Consider the following 27,681-nt stretch of genomic DNA (forward strand, 5'->3'; position numbering starts at 1 on the left):
ATACAGTACACATTGAAATCTTCCTTATTTATACCATAAATGATTATACTGTTAAGTGTTCTTTTATTTTATGTTAATTTTTTGTTTTTAATGAGTTCTGGTTTGAGCTTCTATTGTACTTATGCATGTGTATATACTGCAATCTGTTCTTTATGTCTACGTATGGCAAGTACTGTTTTGGAAGAGTGTACTTCCAACCAGATATAAGTCAAAATGTACTTTGCTATATAGTTGGCATTCAATACAATCGGAACAAGCTCCGTGCTCTTTTTTTAAAAAGCAACTTATGTGCAAGTTGCGTTCGGACTTAAATTAGACCCACATATTGGACAATTTATGAAGTTATCTTAAGTCATCCTTAGTCTAAATTGTCAGAGTGATAGCCTATAGACAGCTCAAACTCTAGAGGAAGTAAAATAGGTAATAAGATTTCTGCTGGTGAACCTGCGGAAGGATCATTAATGTATATATGTGTATCCCTGGGCCCATCTCTCACATGTGGCTCACAGGAGTTAATTGACAAGCATGTCAGCAGTAGTAAGCTCTCCAATGCTGCCTCGGGTGCCAATAGATGTAGATATTATATGAATAAAAGTGGACTGTGGGCCATTAAACACTGACCATGGTGTCACTTTTTCATGTTCTTAAAAAGGGTTCTCATGGCATTTGGTGGTGAGCAACTCCCCACAAATGTAACATACTCACTAGGGGCCTGATTCATTAAGGATCTTAAGTTAAGAAGTTTCTTATTTCAGTCTCCTGGACAAAACCATGTTAAAATGCAAGGGGTGCAAAGGAGTTTTCTGTTTTGCACATAAGTTAAATACTGACTGTTTTTTCATGTAGCACACAAATACCTGATAGCTTATTTGTACACTGAAATTTAAAGTTGACATTTATGTGCTACATGAAAAAACAGTCAGTATTTAACTTATGTACAAAACAGAAAACTCATTTGCACCCCTTGCATAGTAACATGGTTTTGTCCAGTAGACTGAAATAAAAAAGTTTCTTAAGTTAAGATCCTTAATGAATCAAGCCCTAGATGTAGTTGCTTCCTGATCAATTGTGTGAAATTACTTTATCTCTCTCATTACACATTTAACTCAGTGCCATGTTAACAACATTATGGGGCCCCGGGTAAAGCAGTGTACCGGGGCCTCTACATATATATATATATATATATATATATATATATATATATATATATATATATATATTAGATGTATAGAGATACAGATATAGATATATAGAGATAGATGTACTTGCTCAGTGACCCTTGAAGGTTTTTTTTGCAGGTTTTTTCTTTTGCAGGATTATTTATTCTAATTAAGAGCCCTGCCTATGGGGCCCCCTTGCCCGTGGGGCCCCCGGGCACCTGCCCATCGTGCCCAATGGAAAAGATGGCCCTGATTTAACTCTCTAGTACAGCATTGCTAATAGAGATTTCAGTATTAAATATCAATATAGTTTAATTCACTGATTAAAATACAAACTACAGATGGTTGTCATAAAGTAGTTTAGTAAAGGCGATTGCTGGTGATCTGAAATGAAATAAGCAAAATACATCACCAGATCTCACAGCTTAACTGTATTCCATGTGTAGTGCTGACAGCACAATTCTAATTCATTACTCCATAGGGGTCAGCTCTGCACATAACTAATCTGAAAGTCTGATTAAACAAGGGGGGAGGGTTTGTTTGGATGAAAATTTTAATTTTATACATATTAATTCAGACTTCAGAGCATTCTGCAAATAGGTAAAAACTAATTAATCAAAAACAGTACTGTTTTATGGTAAAGGACATCACAGTGGATTGATCGAGTAAACTCCCAGTGTGGCTGATAGAAGTTTAAAGAACTGTAATATTGAACCATTGTATAAAGCAATTTACATATATTGCAATGTGTATGGCTCTAATTACAACTGCACTCCCCTGACTGAGAGACCTATTCAGCAATCTGTTTAAATATGGTCTCGGATGATATTTCATGTTACACTGGAACTTCAATCTACGTGGTACTTCTTAATCAAATGAAAACATTTGCATATGAAAAGAAAATAGGTGCATTGTCTGTGCAGAATACTTTAGGTCAGTGTGATTTATTGTATGTGCTTGATTGGTGCAAACAACTAGTCAATAAGGGTCATTCACTGCAAATACCAGATCCACTTGTTTTCTTGCAAATATGCCCAATTTTATGCAATGCCCTTGTGATTTATATGCAAAAATCACACAAGTCTGCAGGGCCAACATTTTGCTTCATCTGATAGGTGGAGCTGGGTGGATCAGGATGTCCCTCGCTGAATGTGGCTAGGCACTTTCTCTTTATTATGAAATGACATGGGTGGGGGATGTATGAAAGTGAGGTTGTTTTTTTGTTTTTTTATTATTAATATTTTTTATTATACACACATTACAGAAGTTAAATGTTCAAACACTGTCAGCAATAATAGGCAAGCTCACAGGCATCAGCTTCCAGTTTTGTCAGAACATACAGTGTATATATCCGGGTGTGCGGAATGGGTGTAGGGGGCCTTCAGGGTACTGGAAAGGAAAGGCAAATTTCCTGCATTGTGCTGACCACCCAATATAGTTGCAGTTTCCTATTCTTACAGTAACACAAGACGTACCATTCATCCCTCCAGCAGGGAGCAGTGACCAAGGGATTCTTTACAGTCCAACTACCTATACCAGTTACTCTAAAGTCTGCAAAACCTGACATGGAGATTTTGTCCATGACCATATAAAACAGTGATGGCGAGCCTTTTAGAGAGCGAGTGCCCAAGCTGCAACCCAAAACCCACTTATTTATCGCAAAGTGCCAACACAGCAATTTAACCTGAATAATATATTATGCCCCATAGATCTATACAGCCCCATCCCTAGTTAACACACACCCTGCTCATCGCGCCACTGCCCCCGCACTGCCCCTCTGACCCGCGCCCACCAAATTGAATTCAAGAAAAAAAAAAAAACAGCGTGTCCTCTGGCCCCGCGGCACCCATAATCCGAGCCCACCAACCTGATCCAGAGACAGATGTCACCTCCTGTGCTGCTATACACAGCCTGTGCTGTGCATAGTGCTGGCTGGATGTCTTTAGGCGCGCAGAGGGGAGCAGCCCGGCCCCGCGCTGTGCTATGCTGGGGCGGCGGCGTGTTCCCACAGAGAGGGCTCTGAGTGCCCCCTCTGGCACTCGTGCCATAGGTTCGCCACCACTGATATAAAATATATTCTGCACAGCGACTCCCTCAAGGTAGGATGAGAGGACTGGAATTACTGCTTTGGCGGCATTATTTAAATGCTTTAGAACCATTTTTTTTATATTGAGAAATCTGCATGTTCAGGAGATTAACCAGTCTGGCCTATAAGGTACATGACAACCAAAAATTCTTGCAGTAAGTCCCAACTGCAGAAGGAACCACATCCCCAGTTACATTTTAGACAATTAGGAAGGGCACCTGTATAATCTGAAGAGGACCTTGTACTGAGTTTCCAAATAATGATAGGCTAGAGAAGGTCACTTGTGTAAATTGGACAATTGTGGGCCAAATCTGGTCAGTGTCTGACTTTTAAAAAATCACAATACCATAGTTTGTCATAGCCAGGGAGATTGCTATATAGGTTTTCAGAGATAGTATGTTTAGGATCACGGGCATCACAGCAAAAGTCCTCAAATGAAGTCACAGATCTTTTCACTTTTGCTAGAACATTTATATTTAGAAGGAAATGTCTAGCCTACAAGTATAACCACAATAACATAATGAAGGCACACTCTTTAAAACCTTCCAATATTTGGCTGCTCTTGATCACCCCCAGTCAGACCAGCTTTCAAATGCTCCAGGGTACATCCCTGGTGGAAAGCCTGGGTTTTGTGACAATGGGGTTAGGAGGGACAAATATGAGGAGACAAACTGAAATGTTCTTATATTGGTCCAGCAGTGTAGTGTGGGACTTATTGTGGGGTGTAATGTGCATGGCAGCCTGGAGAGCCATAGGAAGATTACAAAGGGAATTCCTATCTCTTGACCCTAAATTGCCATGCATTACTTGGACATGCCTGTGTCCATAGTAGTGCTCTGGTGAGCATTAATGCCTGATGATGTTTAAAGAAAAGAGGGAGTTGGAGTCCTCCTTGCATCTTCCTCCTATAGAATATATCCAAGAGGTTTTCTCAACCCAGATAAAGTCACAGGTCAGCGATTGCAGTGTATTTGGCTGGAACACTGACAAAGAGTGTCTAGAGGAGATACAAGACTTTGAGCAGAATGTTCATCTTGATCATGTTTATCTATCGTAGCCAAAAGAAGCCATGGGAAAGCCACCAATGGAGTTTTATCGCAATTTAGAGATCAAAGGGATAACGTTCGCTTTGAACAAGGCAGGATCCTTGGTGATCATTACCCCTAGTAGTACACTAGTATTTGATATGCGTGGGGTGCCAGGAAAAGGGAAAGGTATGCTATATGCCAATCAATGTGGTTAGTGGAATTGAGAGGTTCAGAGCTACTGATTAGTATAATATATTTTGAAGTTAGATAATTTGCTGACTTTTAGTTTTAACGCGTATTTAAGATGCCTTTTAGGGGGGGGGGGGTAGATTGTGTGTCCCATAGGCCTGGTGAAAGTTTATTTGTTGATGATTATGACTGTCACATACATGTTCTGTATGTGTATGCTATGTTTAAAGTTTTATGTTTGTACCCAATTGTAAAGCGCTATGGAATTTGCTGGCACTATATAAATCAATGTTGATGATGATGATGATGATGATGATCATATATCAAAAGATTTGCTTCTAAATAATTTTGTGGCTATTTAGTGGCCACATTTTAGTGATCAGCTGTACATCAAGCTTCTTTGTATAAGCATCATATGTAAAACAATGCAAAGAGACCTATTTTGAATTGTGATTTGTAAAACTGCCCTTTGATACAGCCTCCCCATGATTGTCTTTTGTGGGATGTAATTATTTGAATGAGATTCAAGAAGTGCAGAAGCCAAAATTTAGCGGAAATGTTCACTGTTTAGTGGTGACAAAAGAGCATTTTTCTCCTACAAGACTTTTGGTAAAAACCAAGCAATACCTTCAATGGGATGGTATTTGCACCTTCTAGACACACTTTCTACAGTAAAGCATATTTCTAAGCAGCTCGGAAGTCTATGCACTATCATGTTTCATTTTGATTGATTGTCTAGTGCTACAGAATCTGTGGCACCCTATAAGAAAACATTTATGATGATAATGATGATGATAATGATAATGATGATGAATTTAAGAAATGAGTAAGGCTAACCTAAGCAGTGTTTTAGAAAAATAACATCAAATCTAAAATGAACAGTGTTTGGCCCAGCAGTAGTAATATGAACTTTGAAGTCATGTTGTTAAACTTTTCTTTTTTTCACGCACATTTCCATCCAGACCCACAGAAGTTTAAAATTGGTCTTAAAGTAAGATATTCCTGTAAAAGTACAATAACAAATATGATTTGTGTTGCAGGAGGTCCTTGGCAATAATTTAGAAATATTATTACTATTAGCCAAAATTATGATACGGTCTTTTGTGTGTATCAAATAGATTTGTCATTTTTACTGTCTCTGCTCTCCTGCAATCAAAACCAACAATCATATAGTCTACTTAAATATATTGTGCATCATATTGTATGCAGCAAGCAGTGGTCTACAGCCTCCTGAGGACCCCAACAGTGTATGTTTTCCATATCTCTTTGCTTTAGCCCAGGTGTATTCAGCGCCGGTGCTAGGGTTCACGTCGCCACAACCCCCCCCCCCCCCCTCGAACACACTAAAAAAAAAAGGAGAGTTTACTTATTTTTTCTCTAGCTGATCTCCGCGCCTTCTGCACACAGAGGCGGAGTGATGCATTCTGGGAGGGGAGGGGGGCGCCGGGAAAGAACTTTATTCACACTGTCTGTCTGACAGACAGTGTGATACTTCACAGATGCCCCGCCGACACTGAAAAACAGCGGCAAACCTCTCCTGAGCCGCTAACTAGATTAGAAAATCTAGTCAGCGGCGCCCTGCCTAAGGTTGCCTAATGGGAGCGCCGGGCCTGGGTGTATTCACTACTCACTGACACATTGTAACAGATCCACAGGTGGAATAATTATTTCCCTTGTCACCTGGAAAACATGCACTGTTAGGGGTCCAGAGGACTGGGTTTGAGAAACACTGGTATAGAGCCACTGGCCTTTTATAAACACATGCATAGAGGTGAAAAGCTTCATCAAAGACGTAAATGCTGTTATTCTGTATTATACCATGTTTGTTTTGTTTAGAGCTTCTATTGCTATCTTGCTTGTTGTTCTTTTTATCTAAGGCAATGTAATATTTATGACTTGGCATATAACTTTTAACACTTAAGTTTTTTATGTGTCAATAGATTTGCAGCACATTTTACTAAATGCAATTTATTAAACATATCTTTTAGAGAGAGCACCACTGCAACAAAGACTGAGAAAGTAGACACATGGAAGAATTATCACCTGTAAATGCATAAGTAGATACAAGTAAGGAGTTCCAAAACCGGACATGAACATCAAGGCGATTGCGCCAACTGTGATAGGTTGTGTTGCCTTCACCACTGAATTGGTTATCCACATTAAGGCACAGTTGTTGGCACATGTACCCTGTTGGTGGGGTCCCTTTCTGGTCCACATTGTTAAGGGTTCACAGTCGCTGGCTGCAGCAACTTCCTCTACTCCCAGCTGGGAATGAGACGGAAATTACTACTTATGAATATCATTAGCAAAACTTTAAAGAAGCTGCAGCCCATTCAGCTGCGTTTACGACACACCTATCCTAACTGATTGAACAGTTACACTAGGTTGACTCCACCAACATTGACACTCCTGAGACCACTGATGGTGGCATACCTTGAGCAGGTGGTGATTACTTTAACTAGCAGGGATTATCCGAAGCCGGACAACTCCATCTAGGTAAACTTTTTAATTTTTCTGACAAAACACTGCTGGTTTTATACTCATATTTCATGTAACTGCTGAAAGTTAATGAAAATCGGGTAACTTTATTTCCATGGAAAAATACTTACATTCCCTTTTCTTAAATACATTGGTTTACATTCACATAGCTATTTGCACCATAGCATTCCTGTACCTTCATGGAGACTTACATTTAATGAAAGTTCTGGAAATGCACATAGCCAAACAGAGAGGGCCTCACTTAAAGCTAGGAGCAAATCCAGTTAAGGATGGAAATTTGCACCAAGATGTAAGGGGCACAAATACAATATTTTGCATATAGGGCAAACACTGCCTGCTTTTGCGAGTAGCACACAGCTTTATTTTTACACTGGATTTAGTGTTCAGCTAGGACAACCCCCAAGTCCAGCCCTAAATTCCCAGGTAGCCCAGCATGGTTTTGACAAGGTGCAAATTTGCACATATAGCTGCATTTACTCTTAATTCTAGATGAGGACCTGAATCAGTAATAGACTCACATATGCTCGCTCTCCACCCATGCCACTTCATTGAAACACAGTACTAACATCTAATTTATGTGGATCTTATAATTAGTTAAGTGCATTTCAGAGGAATCCCAATAATCCGTCTGGACTGCCTGTCACCCTGTGCTAGTTTTATTCATTTTGTCAACATACATGCACGCCAAATGTTTATTGTAGTGACTGTAAAATTATACAGTATACCTTGTGATGTACACATTTTCATCTGGCCCCCAAGTCAGAGCCTGAAGGAATTAAATCCGGCAGACTCAGCAATTCACCTGGGCTACACAGTAAATCAGCCCCTTAGAAGATGTATGACTTTATATACTTTGTAGCTTAGCACTGTGATCCCATCTTGATTTAATGAGCTCAGTTCCTTCTGGCTCAATCTACAAAAGAGGTAAAATAACCCCAGGACTTTATTTTTTCAGAAGTGCACATTGTGCAGTTAGGTTAACCTTTGATAAAGACTAGAAACCATTTAAATCACTTTTTTTTTTTTACCAAGCCCATACTGCCCTGTTATAGTTCCTTATTTATGAGCTATTTAACTTTAATCACTAGTGTTGGAAGATTAAACATTGTCTGAATAGTAATTAGATGCTAAAAAGTATTGAGACCACACGAAGCTCAAAGATTGTCCCATGGACCAACTGAGAGTGACATTGCTATGTGTCTCTATGGGATATAAGGACACATAAAACTTCCCACAATCCATTAGGTTCTGAGTCCTATCTTTAATTATTCAGTACATAAATACATCCTGGGAGATTAGTATGCATCATGCTAAGTTGCCACATTGCTGTCAAGGCAGAATTTACTATAATGGCAAAATCTGTTACTTTTAACCAGAATGTTTCTGACATGCCATATGGCTGAGGTCTAAAAGACTGAAATTGAAGGTTCTGTGTCACTTGATAAGACGCTGGAATAGTTACACAGTTTTATATTCAGCGTGTTTCCTTGTACATTCTTTGTGCACATTAAAAAAAATATTTGCAAAAAAAATATTATATTATTTTTAATATGTAATATGTAAGAAGGACCAGTGCTAAGGAAAGATTAGAATGCACGTTTAGTTATTTAAGTATTTCAATAATATAGCATGTTATAATGCCTCCTCTGATTGGTTGGGATGATGAGATTGTGGAGGGAGCGATATCTGCTTTAGATAATCATGGAAATTGATGAGTCTTGTGGTCATATCAAATCACAGTAGAGGCTTTTGGAATCAATGAAATATTTCCATACGTCTTAGTGGTTTCTGTTGTGAAAGTACAAAGTTTAACAAATGAGGACAAAAATGGTACTTTTCCAGTTATCACAGAGATTTCAGTCCGGTAATGGCAAGTCAATGGATATGATGTTCCTACTTAAGCAGACATTTGAGATTTGTTGCACTTAATGATCATTGTGTGTCTGCCTGTGGATGGAAGTAGAATTGTAATATTCTGTAGTTATAAGAGTGCATCAATTGAACAAGAGAGGCCGTAAAGATTGGTTACAAAAGTGCAAATAGCATTTACCTATATTTGTATTATATTGACCCCTTTTAACAGGGAAACTGTTCGATTTTCTGGTCAAGATATTGGCATCTAAAGTGGAGCAAAATATTCACAATTTTGCATCTTCTGATGGAAGGAGCTAAAGCAATTGTTTCTTTGCAGACAATGGGCTAAGCACATATGTTTATAGTTATGTATCCACATGCAGAAATAAAATGTCATTTTGCAAGGGTCCTAGACTATTTACATGAAATCCAATGTGTGGGGAAAGTGCAGTTTGGGAGATGTTCTCTGTTTAGCAGGACTGCACTTTTCTCCTTCTTAAAGAACTTGAATTTGATTGGTGCTCAGGAGATGTCGGTTGTCAGGAGCCGTCCTATATTTTCAATGGGATATTGTTTGCATCTTCCAGGAATATGTATTTCTAGGCACAATGTGACCAATGGGATAACAATTTTAACAGACACAAAAGGCATTAAAGACAGCCCCCTTCCTCTTACTGTCACAATTTATTTAAGATGCTAATGATGATGATTATTATTGTTGTTATTCATTTTTATTTGTCAGGCGCCACAAAGTGTCCGCAGCGCCGTACAGGAACAAACAGTAGGACAACACAAGGTAAACATTAGGGTACAATAAGCAAGTAGCACTATTACTCAGGTAGCTCAGCGCACAGCTAATAAGATAGGGTGGGGGAACGTCAGCACAGCAGGAAACCTGTGCCCAAGAGCGTGGGCGAAGCTAACAGGTTATAAGAGCTACTGACAAGGTGCATAGAAGAGCACGGGTGGAGTCATGCCATTTCATGGTGGAAACAGGAGGAGAGAGGACCCTGCTCAGAGGAGCTTACAATCTAAGGGAGGGGCAGACAGACAGAGGGCACAAGGAAAGGGAGATGGGGACGTGGTCAAAGGGAGCGAGAAGGAGGAAGGGTGAGAGAGGGAGAGAAAGCCAACAGGTGGGTAGTTAGGCAGATGACTGAAAGGCTTTTAAGAAGAGGTGGGCTTTTAATGCCAGTTTGAAACTGCTTAGAGTGGGGGAGGTTCTGATATCACAAGGGCGATCGTTCCAGTGGAGGGGCGGCAGCGCGGGAGAAGTCTTGAATACATGAGTGAGATGAGGTAATTAATGGGGAGGAGAGACTATGATCGCAGTGGGCGGGAGGGATTGTGAACAGAGGAGGTTGGAGATGTAGGGAGTAGTGGAGTTAGCAAGGGCCCTGTAAGTGAGGGTGAGAAGCTTCAAGATGATTCTATAGGGGAAGAGGAGCCAGTGAAGGGCATGGTAGAGAGGGGAGACAGAAGCAGAGCTGCGAGAAAGAAAGATAAGTCTAGCAGCGGCATTGAGCATAAAACGAAGAGGAGCAAGATGAGAGTGGGGGAGGCCAGTGAGGAGAAGGTTGCAGTAGTCCTACCGAGTGATGATCAGGGAGTGGATGAGGGATGAACTAATCAGTATTTTAGTAGAAAAAAAGGAAATGAATGAATACCACCAGATCTTCAGTCCAGAAAAAATTGGCACAGATTAATTTTCTGTGTCAGTTTCCAAAGCCAGGATTTGGACGTGTACCTATGAAAGGTAGATGAATAGGTGCATTTCTGCAAATTGTAGAACTATGACCCAGAGAAGAATGTTTAGAACTTTCGAAAATTACTTTTAGTTCTTGCCTGCCTAAAAAAAACTTATTTGGGACAGACAATCAGCTGTATTACAGCAGTAAAAGGTCACACAAAATATTAAGAAATTCAAGCTAGTGAAGGCATCTTGCCAATATTTGTGAGGTCACTGTACATTTTAAGGGGTAATCCCTGTATTCACATATTTTGGTAGAGAAAGAGAACTGTTTTATTCTATGTGAGATCTGGCTGTTTGCACAGTCTGTCAATCAAAGATAAGCTTTAACAGTCTAAAATCAACATATCTGCTTTTCAGATAGTGCTAAAATAATCATAGGAAGCAGCCAGACTGGCTTAACACACAGGGTTAAACTGAAGTAAGAGATAAGAACCATTTACATCCATATATAAAATATATCTATAACTGCCTAAACTTGGCCTAAAGGGACAAAATTAACAAACAGCACACACATATTTTAAAATCTAGATAAAGATGAAAAGCTAAACAACCTCTCTGGATTTAAGATGTGAAAGGTGTTGATTAGCATCAGAGGATATATATATATATTTTCTTCTTCAAAACTTGCTATTAATTATTAATTCTTCAGAACTGGTTACACCTCTATAAGTGGTCCAAGTAAAAACAAGTTGGTCAACTCCACCAACTCCTGCAGATTCATGTTTACAAGTCTGAAACACACATGTAAGTAAGTATGTATGTAACAGAAGCTAGACCAGCATGCAGTCAATTAAAATATATAAACATTAAAAAGAGCACAAAGTAGCAAAGTGAGACTGCTGATAAAATGGTGAAGAAGTGACGTTGTGGTGCTATTTCGGGATGCGGTAACATTTCCCGCATTGGAAATGTCAGCAGTTATCCTGTCGACATGAAAATGTTGGCAGGCTAAATGCCAAGACTTTCATTCTGGTGACATCTTCAAAATGTGGACAGTGTGATTGTCGACATTTGCAAAGTGGACAGTCACACTGCCAACATTAAAAGAGCAATGCTGACATGCCAGCACAAAACAGTTATTAAAAAAAATAATAATAATAATATTAAAAAATAATAAAACTGCTCCCCTCCCTCCCAAAATACATCCAGACTTGTACTGATTGCGGGTCCAGCGACATTGCACTATTAATGTCGACAGTATGACTGTCCACATTTTGAATCTGTCACCAGAATGAAACTGTCGGCATTTAGCCTGCTGACGTTTTCATGTCGACAGGATAACTGCCAACACTTACATTGTCTAGATTTCGTACCCAACCCCTACTTCGCATGAACTGATTTTCATGGCGGAACTTCACAGAGGTGTCAAATTAGGGTGATACAATCTTAGATTACCGGTTTTATATCAGAGTTATGCAGAATGGCCATTTTGGAGTATATTTGTAAAATCTGCTGTCTGCATTGCACAATATTGTTTGTAAATAGATTTGTGATCATGTGTCAATTCATTTTTTGGGTCGTTTAGGGTAAAGGTCTGGATGGAAAAAATTTTTATAGAGGGATTACAGAACACACATGGCCCAACTGGAGATGTTGTGAAAGTCCATCCTCAAATGCAAAACGAGGCAAATATATAGAATAGTGTGAAAACGGTTGCTCATCTTTATTGATAATAATGTACACCCCTTCCTCGGCACTCAGTGAGTCTGAGTCATTAGGCTTTATTTTTACACTGAAATTTAAAGTTTATTTAGGATATGCGCTACCACAAATATAAATCTTTCCCTGCATTTTCATTATACCTCCCCCTCCTATGTAACATGGTTTTGCCAAGGTGCAAAGTTACTACTTTTTTTTTTCTTTGCCCTCCTTAATGACTCAGGCCCAGTATGGTTGTAATGATATGAACTTATTTGCAGCTATTAGATTATCTTTTTCTATGGATCTTCAGCTGTAAGGTGTCCTTGATGTCTCCCCCCTATTTTTGACTGGCTCTGCTCAAAGTAAAGCATGCCTCCGTGGTTATAAGACTTGTTATGCCCATTTTTGAAGTTGTGAGGTGGGGATAAAACAACATGTAACCAAATCAATCGTCAGAATGCTCACAGCAGTATAAAGTGTTTCAGGAGATGTGAGTATTGGTCTTGTGTGAGGCTGTGACATGTTCACATTTGTGATTATGTTCATGAGGAAGAGTCTGCATTTGACAAGACAGCACCCGGTGTTCCAACTTAATAAAAGATTTTAATTGCACAACCAGTCCAATTGCCAATCTACAATCACTCATATTTCTATACTGGGCTGTGCATAGTAAATACTCTTATAAACAAAACAAGTTCCTATATCCAAAGTGAGCAGGTATATTACTTTTTATGGTGCTCTAGTACCCCCCTAAACTACCTGGATCAATATTTTTTTCTACTTTTCTAAAAACACTTAGATGTTACCTGGCACCTATCCTGTCAATCAGTATGTAGGTATGGGAGAAAAGGGGCACATTAATGCCCTTCCCGGAATACCCTCTGCAACACAGTGCCCAGGGGCAGGCTGTGGGTAGCGGGGCATCTGTCCACCTGGTCAGTCCCATAGTGGGCTACCTTGGGTTGGGCCACTGGGCCACCTGGAATTTTTCTCCTTTACAATGTTCTTAATAGGCTACCCACCTGCTAGCAAGCCACCTATAGAGAAAAACCATAGCCCACATTGGGTTGGCTACATATGTGCAACTTAAAATAACAGAAGCATGAATGGTTGTATTTGAAAGGATTCCATTAACTTTTTGGTGAAATCTCCAGACTGCGCGGTATAACCAAATATAATGAAGGACTTCAGCCTCCAACCATTGACAAGCAATCTGTGAAGAATTATATTGTTGATCCACTGAATAACATTATCATTGAGTCTTGCCCCCCCCCCCCCCCCTTGTCTAAAATTTGCCAACCCTCCCCTGACTGCTGACTGTGTCTGAGGTCAGAAAGAGAGGAACAGATAGCACTATACGTGTATGTATGATGCATGTTCTCTATGATTAATTCATGAGACTAATGCCCCTCACAACGTAATTATCTTTGTTTATGCTCCATGTATGCGCTGGTTGGAAGAGCAGATCAATCAACGGTAAAGCAGAAGGTGTAGTGGTTAAGACACATTCCCAGACCTGAGACTCAGTACAACCCTCTTACACTCTGTCACCCATATGTCCAATGAAATATCCTCCTCTTTTCTGTGTATACATATTGTTTTCTCTTTGGTTTCCATTGTTACATCTTATTTTCTGTGTTTTTTAATGCAAACCGGTCGTTATGTCCTTTGTGTTATTGTGTTAAGCTATTAAACATAGCTTGTTAAACAACACTGCTGCACTTATGTTGGAGCACGGGATACAATTACTTACCTAGCTAGTAAAAGCATACATACAGTTTGATACATCTTTGATCATGGTACGGAATATACATGTCATGATTACTTATGATTTATTGCAAGATGATATGGTAGATTTAGTTGACCTTGCCCTTTAGTCCAGACCTGCTTTATAAATAATTCAGCAAAACAGTTTAGTCTATAGTTATCCGCCAGTTTATGTCCACTGTTTAGACTGAGATGCTCTGCACTAGCAATTTAGTCTTTTCTTACAATCAAGTGCTATGGTGTAGTTTTTGCAGTAGCCGCACAGTGCATGATTTGCTGTTGTTTATGTGAAACGGCTTCATTTTTATGATTGTTTTCTAAATGAAAACAGCCATTATCTTTTGTTCTAATTAGAGCAATGACATTCTTCCAACTGTGAGTACATTATGAGGTAATCTGTTGGTAACTTTAGTAATTGTAAGTTTTATGTCTTCTTGGCTTGTTCAGAACGGTGTACAGCTCTGAAAATGGTTTTAGCCGCTTGAGGTCTTGTCTTTTATTCTCTGGAAAAAAAAGAATTGAGTGTATCGGTCAGCGATGCTTTTTTTTTTCCTGGTACAGTTGTACTCTTAATCCCATTGCACTTTATGGGAGCGTTGAGGCAGCACAGTACATGATGGCAACTCAAACCATTTACAGTTGTCTTGTTTGACCTGTTTGTGTTTTATCCCAGAGGCCTATTGTATGCAAACCACTTTTAATGATTGCAATGAGCTGTATTTTCTGAGTGTAAAATGCGAGTTTGAAAGTATTTTACATAAATGTTGCAGCACTGAAGGACTGGCAGATGGGATGCTTTTTGTCTATTTTGTTCCAGCAGACAATTACTGTCTAATGGTTCCTCTGCTTATCCACAGGTGACCTTCCTATGCAAACTTTGTGAAAGCATAACATCTGTCTGGGGATGAAACCACTGAGTCCTTGCATCATGTCAGATTATATTGTACATTTTGTAGGCTAACAATGTATAGGCACTTGGCAGCTAAAAGTGACCTCTTATTGCTTATTGTCAAGCTTTATGTAAGGTCCTCTCTTTCTCCTGGACATCTGGAACAAGACAACACAATTTACATGTTGCATATGAATGAGCTCTGAAAACACTGTTCAGTTTGTTGCAGAATTGTTAGCGCTGCTGTTGTATTTCTGATTAAAGGGCTGTAATTGTACAAAAAGCAGAACACATTTCTTGTCTTGGAAAATTAATGTTCTAGGTGTTTCACTTTCTTTTTAAAAAAAAAAAGTGCACAATTTATAGCAGCGAATGAAAAAGACTGCTGGATGTTTCTTTTTCTTAGGGGACTGGAGGATAAGGGAATGGTGGGGGGGGGGGGGGGGGGGAGGGGGGGGAGGGAGGGCTACCTCAGGGAAGTGTGTCCCCACTCAGGGAACCATCACACCCAGATGAGATGAGATGGAGGGAGTTTAGTTAGGGGAAGGGAAGAAGGGGGGATAGAAGAGATGGTGTAGTCCAGAGTAAAGGTGAAGAGTCACATATATGAGTAAAGGAGAAAGTCAGAGGGTAAAAGGCGGGAGGTAAAGATGAAAAAGAAAGAGCACATGAAACTTAAAACGTGCCAGGGGTGGTCCCATCATTATAAGAGTACCAAACTTTGTGAAATGCAGGAAGTGTGTCACGGAGGAGACTTGTCACATATTCCATTGATGCAGTGTGCCAAATTCTGCTTATAACAGCCACTCTAGAGGATTGTAGGGATTTCTTCCAATCACTAGCTATCTGAAGTTTAGCTGTGTTGTATATATGACAGATAAGCTTATCTGATGATTTGGGGATTCCTTTGGTAGGTTGACATAAAAGAACAGAAAACGGGTCCTTTGGCACATTGGTAGTAGTAACCTGCTTAATTTATAGTAGGACATCATCCCAGAATATTGATACAAGTGGGCAATCCCACCATATATGGAGAAAGGTACCAATTGAGCCACAATTACACCAACAGAGGTCAGTGGTGTGGTTGTAGATAGAATGCAGTCTTGCGGGAACTATGTACCATCTGGTATAGATTTTGTAAGTATTTTCTTGAATGGCTGTGCTAATGGAAGATCCTGCAACCCTTTGTCGAATGAGCGACCACCCCTCCTCGTCCATTTATACTCCAAGATCCTGCTCCCATACCTATTAAAACAGTTTTGTGGGAGGGGATGAGGAGGACAGAAGAGACTGTACAGAATTGAGATATAGCCTTATCAACCCGGGCTTTAGATGCAGTGGCGTTCAAATGGCATTGGGGAACGGAGCTTCAATGATTGTAACTGGGCTTGTATAAAGCTTTACCTTTGAATATAGTGAAAGTATAGGTTGTTGGGAAGATTATGTTTCTGTTGCAAGTCTGCAAAAGAACGCAGTGCATCTCCACCTAATAGGTGGAGGAATCTATCTATTCCCACCTTCCTCCAAGGGTAAGCAAAAGCTCTAATACAACTGAGGATGTCTCCAATGCAGAGTAAGTGGAGAAGGGTAGGGGGCCAGCATGTATTGCTTATTCAATTTGTCCATATGTCCTAGGTGAAACAAATGGAGGGAGTAGTGTAGGCTGAGGCTGGTCTGATGTTCCTAGGGATCCAGGGGAGAAAGCTCACTCCCACATCTGGGGACAATACATCCTCAATAACTACACATTTTTTAAGCCCTAAAGGTGCCAGCCAAGAAATAAGGTGAGTCAACTGTGTGGCTTGGTAATATTGATCAAATAAAAGGAGGCCTAGGCCCTCACTATTTTTGGTTTTAGCTAAACAGAGTCTGATACGTCTGGTTCTTTTACCATTCCACACAAATTTAGCACACAGAGAGATTGTATAGAGCTCAAAAAGAAATCTGGGATTTTAACAGGTAAAGTTTGAAATAAGTGTAGCAACCTGGGTGGGATGTTTATTTTAATGGTGTTGATTCTACCAAACCATGAGATGCAAAGAGAACTCCAGGTAAGTAGATCTTGTTTGATAATTGATATCAAGGGGAGGTAGCCTAGAAAAGAGTTTCATAACATTTTGTGAGGAAAAAGCCCCAAGAAGCGAATTGCACAGGAGCGCCATTGAAAATCAAAATTGAGTTCTAAAAGTTTCTTAGTCGGAGACAGGAGATGTAGAGCGGGTGCCTCTGATTTAGAGTTATTCACTTTATATCCGGATAGAGAACCAATATTCTGCAGTTCCACAAATAGATTAGGAAGGGAAGTCTGGGGTGAGGCTAAGGTTAAGAGGACATCGTCCGCGAAGAGAGAGATCTTATATTGATTACTTTTAACCTGGATTCCCAATACATTCGGGTTCAGTGGAATCCGGGTGTAGCATTATTTTTATTGAAACCTTTCTACTAAGAGCTATTTATTGTGAATCAGTGTTTTAAATAATTTACAATGGCATAGTATATTTCTCTCCCTACATTAATATTATTATTAGATATCATGAATATTATAATTTACTTGTTATATTCTTTAAAGCAATGATGCTGGATTTGTTGTTTGGAGTTGTTAATAGTGGAAGATTGCAACTCAATTGCACTTATGTGGGGATCACAATACCAGCTATGGATGACAGGTGGCAGTACACCATCAACATTGACAGTTGCAATATGTGATAATCTGCCACAATACATGCTACGTACAACATGTGACAGTGCAGCATCAACACTGACAGCTGTATATTCCTTTTAACTTACTGCAATCAACAAATAAGACAAAGAGATCACACCTGTATGCAGTCTTTATAAAGCCTTCACTCCTACCAATCTTTGCAGAAGCAAAGTTGGAATTACGTTTCTCTGCTGCTGCTTCAGGTATCCTGTTTTGTTTGCCTGGTTATGAACTTTGGCATGGTCTAAGGACTAAGTGGCTTGGTCAGTTGTGGTGTGTATCTAAAAGCTACCCTATCCTGGGAGGTACTGGCACCATGACATTTTTCATGTGCCTCAACATGGACCATGCTGGGGTAGGAATGCAGTGTGACACTTTACGACACTATTCAGAGACACCAATCAGAGGCACCCTGAAGCAAATTGTACTTATGGCTGATGCAGCTATCAGTTGTTGGTCACCCAATTCAACCAACAAAAGAATCGCATATATTTGTCTGGAAGCAACAATTGCAGCACCCATTTTTGTCCGGGAGCCTAAAAATTGCTGAACTCTTGTGTTTTGATGAAGGGTGCAGGAGATTCCTGATGCATATCCCCCTGCAGTTTGAACTGCAACCAGCATCGTTCCCCATGGAGTGGATCAAAGTGGGATATATCATCGCCCTGCTGACTGACTGACCAGACTTTTGCCTTGGCCACACCACTTCAAGAGAAGAAAGATACATTCATTGATGATGATCATGATAATGATTCATGGGTAACAGCAAGGGGTTTTTGAAGCTGATGTTTGACTCTATGGGTCGCTCCGCCAATGCCTGATAATTGAGCAACCTAGGCGTTTAGTCATCCAATATGCCATTGAATTACGGACTCTCACAACAGAGACCAGATGGAATGATTACTCACTGCTTTACTCCTTTCAGAGGCCATTGAACTCCCTTCCCACGCTCCTGGAGGGATTCTTCACAATTTGCATTTCCTGGCATCCACATTCCGTAGCTCTTCAGTAGAAAAATATGGCTATTCACCATCCCCTGTTAGATTCCCAGTATCCCCCATGTATGATGTGGGATACTGGGAATCTCTGTCCATCACTGAGTGGAGGCACCACCTGGGGGAGGGCAGATTCAATCTCTCTTCTTATTGACCACAAGAACCTACAGTATATTTGGGGGTCAATGAGGTTGCATTCTCAGCAGGCACAGTCGGCGATTTTTCCATAACCAGGTTTGGTAGTACTGGCCTGGATTCTGCAACTTCAATTAATAGTTTCTTATTTTACACTGGCGGCACTATTATTTTATTTATTATGGGGACAATAAAATGTTTATGATGGAGGCACACTCTTTTATTATTAAACTTGTAGTTTTACAAGGGCATGCGAGAACACTCATTAGCTATTAGTTCATTCTGGCACTTGTAGTGTCAGAAGAGTGTGCACTATATTTGAATAGTATTATCCTGGTATCCAACTGCCAGGAGTACAAGGAGGGGCCCAGTACTATTCAGCATTGGGCTGGTACTCCATAGGTGTGGAAGCTGATAAGGCTGGGGGCACAGGGGACATTTTTCTTAAATTTTATTTAATAAATGAATTATTTATTTGCTTCTCAGTTATGACAGGCAAGATAACTCAAACAGAATGTGGTTTGAGCTATTTTGTCTGTCAGAATGACGTTTTTTTTTTTAACTAATAAGCGCCAGTTTGCCATGTGGTTTGGCAAACTGCTGCTTAATACATTGGACAGTTTGTATACCTTCCATGTCTAAAAATTGGAATTGCGGTTTGAGATCTTGCGGTTTTAAATATAACACTTTTATGTGTGGTTTGGCCTTTAGTAAATTGCACAGACTAAAAACCACGCATTAAAGTTCATGAAAACCTGCGGTTTGGCAAAACAGCACTTTTACCCTGCCCAAGTGCCGAACGACAGGCTCGGTCTCCAATTCTACCCAATATGCGATTACATAGGTTGCTACAAAAAGAACTCTGTTAGTGTAGTCAGCTGATCATTTCTGCCAACCAGAATTTACATGCATGTAAGCAAATTATTAGATCAATTTAAACATAATGTTTCTTTTAGGGCCATCCACTATACTATGTCAGGCCAATTTGCTGGCGAAAAGTAACTGCTCTAGAAATTATTCCTCTGTTTAATCTATGGTTATGTAAAAAACAACAGAGAAAAGAAAACAGGACCAGTAACTTAAGTAATTATTAAAACAATGGCTTACAGATACAAGTTAGTTGAGCTCCAAAACTTATGACATATGCTTGGAGGACATACATAAATATTAAAGATTATGGGGCCAAAAGAAGTGTTGGAACTGGGTTCTTATCTTTCCAGCACAAATTAATCCCTGATTAACACCTCCTCCTAACCATGTTATATACAAATACAAAACGAAAAAAAAATCAATATTGCCCTGTAAGGGTCTGTAATTTACACATTTAGCAGCTGTAGTCAATCACAAGTCTTTTATGTAAGGATATCTCTAAAATGATACAGGAGGTTAACCAATAGATCCCATTAAGTATGGGTGAATTGAGATCCTAATGTAAACAGAAGATTCAGGTGTCACATCATTTTAGTATCTGCAAGCTATATATTCACTTCAGCACAACTCAAACAAAAAAATCTTTCATCTCCACTGGAATATGCAGTCCTGAAACCAATAGTTAGCATGCTAAAAATGCCAGACGATCGTGTTTTTGTGTACATTACAACAAATCCCGCATCCCAGTCAGGTACTGCCATGTTCAATAAAAAGAAACTAAACAATGAAGCCTTTTTGAATGTGAGCTGCAAGGTGACGCATGTACAGTGCTGTGTCAGGTCACATAGGATTTCATTTGTGGAGCTGAGCGCAATGAGAACTGACACAACCAGATGCAAAGCAAACAATGCGTCACGTAACATCCCATGCATGTTTGTTTTGTGAAGCTAAAAACGACAGCGGGTTATGAAATAACGCGGCTGCCCTGAGGATATGTTTAATCAGATTCAAGGCACAAACACAGTTTTTCCATGAAGGTATTATCTGTAAGAGGAAAAGCTGTTTTCTACTGTGTTTCTAACAAATATTATGTAAATAACAAGGATCTGGTTCTTAGGTTTAACTAAGGATTTTGTCTGTAGTGCTCCCTAGTACAGCTTTATGTTCTAAGCTAATGCTTTATTTTGGTCTCCTGAGTTCCCCCATCTCTTTTCCATCCATTCATTATTATAATTTGCATCATATTTGGCCACTCTGTAGTTTCTTTCATTATATCAGCTTATAAGTGTCTCATGGTCTTCCTAAGGCCGAATCTGTATCTTACATTACCTGATCTATTTGTTACATTTATGGCTTTTTCCTCTCACCACAATTTTTTTTTATACTTTGGTTATATAGGTTGTACAGAGGGATGGTATGTTGGTGCCTTCTTAAGAGGAGAGATGAATATTATGTTGATTCCCTCTGGGTGAGAGACACAAGCCAAAATTAATTAATTCCTGCCATGAGGGTCAGGGGAAAAGGCTAGACCCCACTTAGATCTTGAACCCAAAAGGTGAGTATTATTATTATTATTATTTATTTATAAGGCGCCACAAGGTTTCCGCAGCGCCGAACACAGTACAAACAATGGACAGTACAGGGAATAACAGTACAGAACAATAGACGAGTAATACCAAGACTTCAGATGCTCCAGGAAAATCAAGAATATTGAGGTTGGAGCAGAAGAGAAGGTAGAGAGACAGGAGGGAGAAGGGCCCTGCTCATTAGAGCTTACATCCTTAAGGGAGGGCTAACAGACGATCGGCACAAAGGGAGTCAGAGGAGGGGAGCAAGCGCACCCTTTTCAAAGGAGGATCCAGGAGATGAGAGCGAGCATGGAAAGAGGGTTAAGAGTACTGGGTCTTGTGGCTGTTTGTGGCAGGACGATGTTCAGAGCCAGCTTTAGGCAGAGAATCTAGAACCAAGCTATTAATATACAGTTGAATCATGATGTATGACCTTAAGACCAGTGTACTCAGCTAAACATACTCAACTACTACTTTTCTATCTTGTTGCCTATCCTAGTGGAAAGATCTTCCCAAGGCAGCAATTCTGCTTGACTGAGTATCATTATAAATATTATTACTATTACTATTATTTATTTATATTTAACGCCCTGTCTCCATATGTGATATTGGGTACATGAGTAGATAGTGCACCTCCTCACTTATGCTATCTTCTCTGCCCTGGCCAGTGTGGGCATAAATTACCAGAGTGTCCCCCATTTGCAGGTTTTACAACAATGTCTTTAAAATGTGTTTGGACACAGGTGTCGGGTCTAAGTGGTGCAATGCAAACAGATGTCTCAGTAATTTACACGCCAGATCATGTCTCTATTTCATTTAAACACCTTCCCACTCCAGTACAATTCTTTGTTGCAAAGAAATAAAGAAGCTATATACAGCTTCTTACTCTCTCCAGCACCGTTTTTAAATGGGCAATACGAATATGGTTGTAAACTACATTTCCATGTACTTCTCATGTACAAAGCTTAAACATCTCTCCAGTTGTTATGAAGACAGATCACTCCTCCTTCACCACTCTTAGACTGCTGGTGTAGTTACCGTAACAAATTAAATAGTCGGTTAATGTTGGCAATAATAGCAAAGTCACAGTTCTATGTAAAGCACATTACTTGCAGTTAGAGATGCTCAGGCTCCGTTCCCCGAGAAACGAAAACACCCGAACTTAGCAGATCCGAGTACCTTTACTTTCGCGCACCCTCGGAATTGAAAACGTGGCAAAACATCATTGTTATGTCATCGGATCTCGTGAGCTTTGGATTCTATAAGTACCGCTCCCCACAGTGATCCAGCGCCATTTCACAGATGGACACAGAAGGGGTAGCACAGTTCTTGGCAGTGCAGTTCAGTTGGGCAGCGTCGTAGGTAGAAAAAAAAAGGGCTAGCAGTGTTCTTCAAAGTCTCCAGTGACATTCAGGAGAGCTCCATTGCTAATTGTCATTGCTGAAATAGAAATAATGGGTCTGGCAGGCTTGGTCTTCTAAATCTGCAGTCACATTGTACTGTGTTATATAGGTAACATTTAAAGAGGAGAGCTCCATTGCTTCATTGCTAATTGTCATTGCTGAAATACAAATAACATGTCTGGCAGGCTTGGTCTTCTAAATCTGCAGTCTTTGTTTGAAAGTGTATGAAAATAATATTGTGACCTGTGAGGTGGTCAAAATTGACTGCAAATGACTTGAAATAAGTGTTATTGAGGTTAATAATAATGTAGGGGGGAAAAAAGCAAAAATATGTGATTTTTTGCAAAAAAAAATAGGGATTTTAGAAGAAAATCGGGATCCAAAACCAAAATACGCAAGAGCGGTTTTTCCCAAAACCAAAACACGAAGTTAATCCAGATTCAAAACCAAAACCAGAACACGGGGGCAGTGAGCATCTCTACTTGCAGTGCATGAATGTGTCAACATACATACTCATTCATGCACAAGCTTTAACACAAAATGTTACATATGAAATCATCTTGGGTATAATGGTTCCACACATCCACTTGCAGATCACATGTCAGCCTATCCCTGCTCTCCGTCTGCAGGCACACTTACTTCATTAATCAACTATTACTCTAATGCCGACAGTAAAACATTTACCCCACTCAGGATCAGCTTCTCTTCAATGCACTTGTAATACATCTCCCTTCTACAGTGCAGCTCTGACCACAGTTGTGTTCTCTTACTTCTAACACAGGCCAGCTCACCTTTAATCTAGTAATTACAGTTACATACTGCAGGGAGGATATCCCTTGGGCTAAAACATTTGCTCTCTGTGTTCTCGCTGTCCCTCCTGGGATTCTCACATTCACTTGGATCTGTGCAGGCTCTGACACCTTCTCTGTCAGGTGCACTCTCAGACTTGCACACTTGCTTGATGGATTAAATACTCTCACAAGTGTCTACTCAGCAGCCTCTTCACCCACTCATTGGGCTATAACACGTAATGCTACCTCTCTCTACTTCTTGTAGCAACCCTCTCAATAGGGTCTTTTCTCTCTTGTAATGTATGGACTCTACTTCCCTGAGCCTGGTGCTCTACGCTACAACCTGCACCTATATTGGTGTCCTCACCCCCTTCTCTGTCTCTGGTGTCTTATTTGATGTGGAGACTCTCCCTCTTTTTAGACTTTTTAAATAAACTAGCCCTATGTAGCAGCTGCTGTGAACCTGCTCCAGGGAACTGGGGGAAGCCTGGGACTTCCTCCCCACTGTCCCAGGTCCACAGCTATCACATTCCACACCCAGACATAGGAAAGCTAAGTCCTTTATAGACTCAAGTCCCATGTGGTGCATTTGTACCATCTAGCTTGGCCCCCTTTAGTGACACAATCACCCGAATCACCCCTACCTCCTTTCCATGAGGCCCGGTACCTCTGCAGCTTTGAACATTAAGGAGATGATATACTCAGAACCCACGTGGCGCTTTCGTGCCTTCTAGCTCAGACCCGTTTAGTGACGCGGCCACCCATGTCACCCCTACCTCTTTTCCATGAAACCCCAGCTTCTTGGTGAACTAAACATAATGCCAGAGGGAGCATTACATATAAATTGCTAATATATTATGCAGCTTTGAACATTAAGAGGATTATGATACATACAATTTACATGCAATGATATGTAGCAGAATGTAAAGATGTTATCAGGCTGTACTCACTGCTTCTGTTCCAGGTATATGTGATTAGTAGGAGCTGCTTGAGTTTAGAGTTTAGTCTATCCTCTGAATCAATCATAGAAAATACAGATAACCGAGCTATCGCTTGTGATCTAAATGTGATATAATAGACTCCACAATGTGTGAAGTATGGCAAAGAATAGAAACCAATAGGGTATGTAATGTTCTTATTAGATCAAAAAAAAGTCCAAAGTTCGTGGGTTCCACAACTCAAAAGTTAGAGATAGTAAATCTGATACCACTAGTCCATAAAACAACTGGCCAAAGGGAGTATTGAAATGAAAACAGTCCACAACTGCATTCACCAACAGTTCATATGGAAAAAACTTCAGATTGGAATAATGCCAGAGCTCAGATGAATGAACCAGCAGTACTGTATCTCGAAATAAACCAACTACAAATATTTAGGATAATATTTTACCTGACTGTAGATGGTCTGAAATGCGTTCAAAGATTGATACTTAAGCCAATCCAGTAAATGGGACATGTCGGTGCCAAAAAGGTACAATGCAATGTATATGATGAGACTCGAAGATCTCCAGCTTTGAGCTGATGCATTGAAAATTCCCTCACTCTACCCAATGCCTTCAGTCAGCCTGTTTAAACTTCTACTCCACCAAAAACACTACAATCTTCCATCACAAAACCCTGCGCCCTTGGTGAAAATCTAGGTGTATTTGTGCATACCATGGGGCATGACAGGTCTAGCTCCATCAATGACCTCCACCCACTACCCTACTTCCTACTTTATTCTTCTGTTACAAGATGCCATACAGTAATACAGTAACGTCACACAAAAGAAAAGTTTGTTAGTAGTTCCCAATTGGCTGCTATAAATATCTGCGATTGAGGTAACTTGAAAATAATTGTCTCTGCACCTAAACCACTCAACCTATATTGACAGACACCCTCATGTCACCCTATACTTCACCACCACCTAATTCCAGAAAGACTTCCTGGCAGGAAAGTATAGTCACATCTCTTATTATATTTATACATTATTGCAACTGTATCTGATTTTGAGAACTTTAGCACACATATAGCTGAGTTCTCTTTCCTAGCCCTCAGTGAAATGCCATGAGAGTTATGACCTGAAGCTACTTTATAATCACTTTGTGCATTCCCTTCTGATCACCTCTTACATTGTACTATCCCCACCATCCACTAGCCATTTACTCCACTGTATTCACTTTGTTAAGCTCACTATCTGATCACACTCCTGTTACTCTACTCACAGCTGAGCTTCCCCTCCATTTGTGGTTCACACTGGCAAGTCAAATTATGCTACATAGGGTGAGGGCCAGGTGATTCTACTAGTAAATATCTTAGCATTAATCCTTCATGATGATGAATATCTTTAATATGGGGCACTGAAAATATGGGATATTGAATCTGCACCCGCATATCAATCCCCTAAATGTGCAGGCGCTGCTGCAATGTGCTCCTACATTTTGGAATATGAGTCCCATCCAGCAGCACCAGAATATAGCTAGCCATTGTCTTCACATTTCTCACATCAGACTTACTTACATTCTTCTGCAACCTGATTGAGCAACTGACCCACTAAAATAAGAGCGTGTTTTGCCTAGTGGAAAGGGGGGCAATGTCCCTTAACAAAAATAATACCTTTAAAGTACAGCTGAACCCTTTTCACAACACTAATACAGTCTCTGATTCCAAGCAGACGGTATCATAATGTAACTCTATATAATTCCACTGCAGTCGAAGGTTTAATTTAAAATAATTATGTGAGAATGCTGCTTTATTAGAAGATGTTAAAGTATACGTTCATTTGATAATCATGTAATAAAGTTGTATAATAAAACAAAACAATAAAAAGAAACAATAAAAAAAAGTAATAAAGTAGCATTTTAAGGTAAAACTGAATCGAACGCTGTATTCTGCATTCAAGAGACAGGCCAGATTTTAAGTACATAAAATTTAATCTCAGAAACACCCAAACTACAATTGAGCAGACAGTTGGCTATACATTTTGCTGTATAATTTTTGAGCTTTGAATGAGGGAAATGGTGGAACTTCACACTCATTCATTCACACCCCCAATTAAGCTCAACTAGAACACATATCCTTCATTATACGATCAAGTGCAATCCTCTGAATATTCAAAGTTTACAACAGAATAGATGAAAAAAACAAACAGAGGGGACCATGGAATCAGATCATTGTGTTTCTAGAAAGAGAACCTGCAAATATATGCACGGCAGAATTCGTTGTACCATTTAACTCAGTTTGCACAAGGAGAGGGTGATGGATTAATTGAAATCTGCTGCGTTCTCTTACTGCTGCCGTTTTCTCACTCACACCCCTTTTACACCCTTGCACATCTGCACTTATGTTAATTGAATTCCCACAAATTATCCTGCCCGCTTGAACAGAGCAGACACTAGACCTGAATATCTCGACTATTTCTTGCAGAAGGCAAAGGCAATAATTAGTCTTTAACAAGGAACTAAATGTGGAATTGAACATGAAAACCTTTTGCTGATTTAGGAAACAAAATAGATAGCTTAGAATCTAATATAGGAAGTGCGGAGTAACTAAGCCTTGATGACAATATCAGTATTCCTTGATGAGGGCAACATAAAGTCACTGGTTCATCTATTCTAAAAATTGGAATCCAGTCTGATTAGACTGCATTTGGCATTGTGCCTCGCATTAGTCAGTTAATGCTGTGCTTATTCTAGTTCTACTTAATGAAGGCAGCCTGCGTGACTTGATTGTCAAGCAACGATTTTACCCACAGACTATTCCTGATTTTATAAGCTATATGTTTAAAACTAATTGTCTTGATATTTCCCTCAAGTATGGAAATTGGATAAAAAGAAAAAGGCCTTTGAAGTTCTCTATGTATATTTCACATAGGCCTTTGACTTTTTCCTTTTTTTTTTTCTTCTTGAAACAGGTTTCTTTAATTATTCAGATGCAAGAAGCCATGCTGATTAATTTCCCCTACATGTATAAATACAAGGGCTTTATATTTATTGTAAGTATATGTGTGTATATGCATGTTATATCAATCTGTTGTTAGCAGCATTATCACTGTCTACTCTTATATTGGCCGTAAAATAAGGAGAATGCGTTTGTTCCTGCTCAGTGGTATAAATTAAAGGATCACTAGCCCAAATGTGCTTAAGTGTAAACATGGGGTATTTGTGCCAAAATAAGCAGGTGACCTCACAAAAGAGCATTTGCACTGTGCTTTTGTGCATTTATAAATGATCCGTAGAGTTTCAGGACTTTTGCCAGAATTTTAGGTCCAAATATATAAAGGTAAGGGATAGCCATGAACCCTAAGCGCCTCTTCCAACAGTCACTACAAGGAGAAATATTAGGCAATTTAAGGCCACAGTTAAAGTTATGGGC

At 39.7% G+C, this 27,681-nt stretch overlaps 1 long non-coding RNA gene across 3 annotated transcripts in view; it reads left to right on the forward strand.

Annotated features, from left to right (window-relative positions):
* The first annotated feature begins 3,076 nt into the window (after positions 1 to 3,076).
* The window catches only part of LOC142149931 (uncharacterized), a 39,177-nt gene continuing 14,572 nt past the window's right edge, over positions 3,077 to 27,681 (forward strand). For all 3 annotated transcript variants that reach the window (XR_012690930.1, XR_012690929.1, XR_012690931.1), the window contains exons 1-3: positions 3,077 to 3,259; positions 6,452 to 6,959; positions 27,221 to 27,301. This is a non-coding gene — a long non-coding RNA (uncharacterized LOC142149931). The remainder of the gene's footprint in view (positions 3,260 to 6,451; positions 6,960 to 27,220; positions 27,302 to 27,681) is intronic.

Source organism: Mixophyes fleayi, chromosome 4 (genome assembly GCF_038048845.1).
Source record: "Mixophyes fleayi isolate aMixFle1 chromosome 4, aMixFle1.hap1, whole genome shotgun sequence".
Lineage (NCBI taxonomy): Eukaryota > Metazoa > Chordata > Amphibia > Anura > Limnodynastidae > Mixophyes > Mixophyes fleayi.